A 5667-nucleotide genomic window follows, 5' to 3' on the forward strand; every position below is an offset into this window, starting at 1 on the left:
ACCCACGGCGGTCTGGGTGCTTATCGCTGCTATTATAGGGGCACCCCGGCAGACGCAGAAAAAAAAAATTTTTTTTCGACCTTCTTTTTTGCTGGTCGAGCTCGGGTAACCCAGGTCGCAATGGGAGCCGCGCACGAAAGCGGCGTCGCGAGACGCGTTCGCGGTCGCTAGTCGCACGAGCTCGGCAACCGCGTCAGCCGGCGCGGAGTTCGGGATGCCGACGGCTAAGTGGGTACCGCTGCTCGGATGTTCGCCGTTTTTGGCCGAGTGAGTGCTGGCACTCCGGCGAAGCGAAACGGGGCCGATTCGGGCACGATATCGGCGTATTTCGACGTGCTCGCCGGCGACCGTCGCACGAGTACGGCAAAGCGCGTCTGCCGGGGCGAGGTTTGCGATGCCGACGAAAAAGTGGGAAGCGCCGCTCGGATCTTCGCCGTTTTTGCAGGAGTGAGTGGCGGCCCTCCTGCGAGACCAAGAAGCATCGACTCGCGCACGATATCGGTGTCTTTCGACGTGCCCGCCGGCCACCGCCGCACGAGTACGGCAAACCGCGTATGCCGGGGCGGGGTTGGCGACGCCGACGCAAAAGTGGGAACCGCCACTAGGATGTTCGCCGTTTTTGGCAGAGTGAGTGCTGGCACTCCGGCGAAGCGAAAGAGCGCGAATGCGCCCACGAAAGTGGCGTGTTTGGACGTGCTTGACGACGACCACCGCAGGAAAACGAAAAACCACGTCAGCCGGGGCGAGCGACCCATGGCGGTCTGGGTGCTTATCGCTGCTATTATAGGGGCACCCCGGCAGACGCAAAAAAAAAAAAAATTTTTTTTCGACATTCTTTCTTGCTCGTCGACCTCGGGTGACCCAGGTCGCAGTGGGAGCCGCGCACGAAAGCGGCGTCGCGAGACGGCTTCGCGGTCGCTAGTCGCACGAGCTCGGCAACCGCGTCTGCCGGGGCGGAGTTCGGGACGCCGACGGCTAAGTGGGAACCGCCGCTCGGATGTTCGCCGTTTGTGGCCGAGTGAGTGCTGGCACTCCGGCGAAGCCAAACGGGGCCGATTCCGGCACGATATCGGCGTCTTTCTACGTGCTCGCCGGCGACCGTCGCACGAGTACGGCAAAGTGCGTCTGCCGGGGCGGGGTTTGCGACGCGTACGCAATAGTGAGAACCGTCGCTCGGATGTTCGTCGTCTTTCGCCGAGCCAGTGCTGGCACTCCGGCGAAGCCGAACGGAGCCGATTCGGGCACGATATCGGCGTCTTTCCACGTGCTCGCCGGCGACCGTCGCACGAGTACGGTAAACCGCGTCAGCCGGGGCGGAGTTCGGGACGCCGATGCGAAAGTGGGAAGCGCCGCTCGGATCTTCGCCGTTTTTGGAGGAGTCAGTGGCGGCACTCCGGTGAAGCCAAGGTGCGCCAATTCGCGCACGATATCGGCGTCTTTCGACGTGCCCGCCGGCCACCGTCGCACGAGTACGGCAAACCTCGTCTGCCGGGGCGGGGTTTGCGACGCCGACGCAAAAGTGGGAACCGCCGCTCGGATGTTCGCCGTTTTTGGCAGAGTGAGTGCTGGCACTCCGGCGAAGCGAAAGAGCGTGAATGCGCCCACGAAAGTAGCGTATTTGGACGTGCTTGACGGCGACCGCCGCAGGAGTACGAAAAACCACGTCAGCCGGGGCGAGCGACCCACGGCGGTCTGGGTGCTTATCGCTGCTATTATAGGGGCACCCCGGCAGACGCAGAAAGAAAAAAAAAAAAAAAATGGGGACATGGCGTGCGTCACCGTGCGGCTTCGCAGCGTTGCCGAAGTCGCCGAGCCCTTCGACTGAGCCGAACGGCGGACAGGGAACGTTGGTCGGCCGTTCTAACCTGTCGGTGCCACGCCGAGACGTCGTTAAGGAAAACCGCGTCGTGGGCCTCTACGACGCCGTCGAGTCGTTGTACGTTTGGTGTCCAGCGTGTCGGCGGCGAGTAGCGGACACGTCGTTCACGACTTCGGTCTTTCGCAGTCGACGCGAACTTGCGGAGAGTCGTGGTGCCTCACGTTTTCGGCAGAAACCGCGGCGGAATTTTCCCGTGCGTGCGCGCACGACCTCGGTGCTGTGCCGTCAGCGTAGTGTTGCACAAACTCGTGGCCTACCCAAGGTGCGGTACGTTTGCGGCCGTATCCTCGGTGGGAATTTCGTGAGTAGGGTCGCAAATTCTACGACCTCGGCGGGTTTGAGAGCGACGTAGACTTGTGGCACGCTCAACGTGCCACACGTTTCGGGGCACACCCGCGGTGAAATTTTCTCGAGTACGCTCGTATTAGTGCCCAAGGAGGTCTGGGTACTTATCGCTGCTATTATGTGGGGGTTCTCGTGAGCGGCGTACGCGAAAGCGACCGGGTGTCTGATATGCGGCGGGCTTCGGCCTCGTCAAGCGTGTCCTCGGGTCTGCTCCAGGGGAATCCACGGCAGTCGTCTGCAGCCTCATCCGCTTGATGCGTTAGGGGCTGGTTGTCGGACGGTGCCGTTTTACCACGATATCGAGGTGTGTTCCGTGTCGTCCTCGGGCGATTCAGATGCGAAAGCGCCGAAGACGCGGGCGTGACCCGTCGTCTGGCGGCTTTGCAGTCTCGGCTCCGTTGCTAGTTCCGGCCGGTCCACCGACAGTGCAGCGGGCTTGGGCAACCCGCACGGCGCGACCGAGTCGATGCAACGAAAAAGAGCGAGCATGAACGTGCTTCTTGCCGCACGGCTCCCACTCGTCTTTCGGGAAGGTTGTGCCGTAGCGAGCTCGAACGCCGTCATCTCGGAGTGCAAAATAAGCGTGTTGGGGCGCCTGAAGGTGGCCTCCGCCGCACACAGACTGCGTCCGGCCCGCCGAAGGCGAGGACGGACGCGCAGTCGAACGATTACCTGGTTGATCCTGCCAGTAATCATATGCTTGTCTCAAAGATTAAGCCATGCATGTCTAAGTACATGCCGAAATAAGGCGAAACCGCGAATGGCTCATTAAATCAGTTATGGTTCCTTAGATCGTTTCTTCCTACTTGGATAACTGTGGCAATTCTAGAGCTAATACATGCAGTGAGCCTGGAGCCCTTTGGGTAACGGGTGCTTTTATTAGACCAAGATCGATCGGGTTTCGGCCCGTATTGTGTGGTGACTCTGGATAACTTTGTGCTGATCGCATGGCCACGAGCCGGCGACGTTTCTTTCAAGTGTCTGCCTTATCAACTTTCGATGGTAGGTTACTTGCTTACCATGGTTGTTACGGGTAACGGAGAATCAGGGTTCGATTCCGGAGAGGGAGCCTGAGAAACGGCTACCACATCCAAGGAAGGCAGCAGGCGCGCAAATTACCCACTCCCGGCACGGGGAGGTAGTGACGAAAAATAACAATACGGGACTCTTTTGAGGCCCCGTAATTGAAATGAGTACACTCTAAATCCTTTAACGAGGATCAATTGGAGGGCAAGTCTGGTGCCAGCAGCCGCGGTAATTCCAGCTCCAATAGCGTATACTAAAGCTGCTGCGGTTAAAAAGCTCGTAGTTGGATCTCAGTTCCAGACGAGTAGTGCATCTACCCGATGCGACGGCTCGGACTGAACATCATGCCGGTTCTTTCTTGGTGCACTTCATTGTGTGCCTCGAGATGGCCGGTGCTTTTACTTTGAAAAAATTAGAGTGCTCAACGCAGGCGAGTCGCCTGAATAAACTTGCATGGAATAATAGAACAAGACCTCGTTTCTGTTCTGTTGGTTTTTGGAATACGAGGTAATGATTAAGAGGGACGGACGGGGGCATTCGTATTGCGGCGCTAGAGGTGAAATTCTTGGACCGTCGCAAGACGAACTACTGCGAAAGCATTTGCCAAGAATGTTTTCATTGATCAAGAACGAAAGTCAGAGGTTCGAAGGCGATCAGATACCGCCCTAGTTCTGACCATAAACGATGCCAACCAGCGATCCGCCTGAGTTACTCAAATGACTCGGCGGGCAGCTTCCGGGAAACCAAAGTATTTGGGTTCCGGGGGAAGTATGGTTGCAAAGCTGAAACTTAAAGGAATTGACGGAAGGGCACCACCAGGAGTGGAGCCTGCGGCTTAATTTGACTCAACACGGGAAAACTTACCCGGCCCGGACACTGGGAGGATTGACAGATTGAGAGCTCTTTCTTGATTCGGTGGATGGTGGTGCATGGCCGTTCTTAGTTGGTGGAGCGATTTGTCTGGTTAATTCCGATAACGAACGAGACTCTAGCCTATTAAATAGGTGCGGGGTTCCCAGCACCTTACAACCTTCTTAGAGGGACAAGCGGCTCCTAGCCGCACGAAACAGAGCAATAACAGGTCTGTGATGCCCTTAGATGTCCGGGGCCGCACGCGCGCTACACTGAAGGAAGCAGCGTGTCTTTATCCCTGTCTGAAAAGACTGGGTAACCCGTGGAACTTCTTTCGTGATTGGGATAGGGGCTTGCAATTGTTCCCCTTGAACGAGGAATTCCCAGTAAGCGCGAGTCATAAGCTCGCGTTGATTACGTCCCTGCCCTTTGTACACACCGCCCGTCGCTACTACCGATTGAATGATTTAGTGAGGTCTTCGGACCGATGTCCGGCGCGGCCTTTCGGTTGCGCCGGTCTGTTGGAAAGATGACCAAACTTGATCATTTAGAGGAAGTAAAAGTCGTAACAAGGTTTCCGTAGGTGAACCTGCGGAAGGATCATTAACGGATTGTGAAGGGTGAGCGCCTCAGCTGCGTCTGCGCCCGACACTTTCTGCCGCTGACCCCGTTTGGACGCGGGGTCGGCTTTTCCCCACGGGGCTGCCTGAATGTGGAGCGGCACCCCGTGACAAATTGTTGCGCCCAGCGGACGCCAACACCGCGACCTTGGACGGTCGGCCAGGTGGCGGACGCGGGTACAAACGGCGCAACGCACTCATAGGTCGGCTTTCGACCCGCCACTGCACCGTGGCTCGAAGCGCTCGAAATGCGCGACCCGACCGCTGCGGGACCGCCTAGTACTGTAAACAGGAGCGGCGGAGCGCGAACGGCGAGTCGTGGTTACGTCGGTAGAAGGCGAGGCTGCGCGTTCCCGAAACGCCAGCCGAGTGCCCTCCCGACCGTTCGAGCGTGCAAGAACGAGACCCGACAATCGCGCGGCGACTGCCAAGTACGAGAGGAACGGCACAAGCGTCGGCGGTCGGTCAAGGAACTGGCGATGTGACGGGTCCGCTGTGCACCAGTGCATACCGTCCCGCCGTCCGCGGCAAGCGCCTCCGCGTCCTCGGGTGACGGAGGCTGCCGGTCGGTTCTTGCAGGCGAGGGATCTCGCTGGCACCGGTTCGCGTTGACGCGCGGCCGGTCATGGCACGGCGATGCGACGGCCGAGGTGCGCAGTACTCGATGGAGGAACCGCACGCTCCGATGACCGTCCCGCCCTCCGCGGCGTATGCGTACCGACCGTAATGGTTGCAGCAGCGCCGGCCGGCTTTTGAATTCGCCACACGAAACACGGTGCGAGATCGCGGTTAGGGGAGCGTCGACGTTGCCAGGCGTTTTGCTTGCTGCCGAGGGAAAGGCGGCACGGCCACGTCGCGCTCGTCGCGATTAGCGGGTCTGCGCGCTTTGGGAAGGTGCTGCAACGACTTGCCGAAAGAGGAAGCACGGAAGAACGAGGGACTTGG

General features: G+C 59.0%; 1 non-coding gene across 1 annotated transcript; it reads left to right on the top strand.

Moving 5' to 3' along the window:
* The first annotated feature begins 2893 nt into the window (after nucleotides 1–2893).
* Nucleotides 2894–4708, top strand: LOC142792433 (small subunit ribosomal RNA). Its single transcript, XR_012890921.1, has one exon. It is a non-coding gene; the product is annotated as a small subunit ribosomal RNA (ribosomal RNA).
* The last annotated feature ends 959 nt before the right edge of the window (nucleotides 4709–5667 follow it).

Source organism: Rhipicephalus microplus, unplaced genomic scaffold (assembly GCF_043290135.1).
Source record: "Rhipicephalus microplus isolate Deutch F79 unplaced genomic scaffold, USDA_Rmic scaffold_219, whole genome shotgun sequence".
NCBI classification, from domain to species: domain Eukaryota; kingdom Metazoa; phylum Arthropoda; class Arachnida; order Ixodida; family Ixodidae; genus Rhipicephalus; species Rhipicephalus microplus.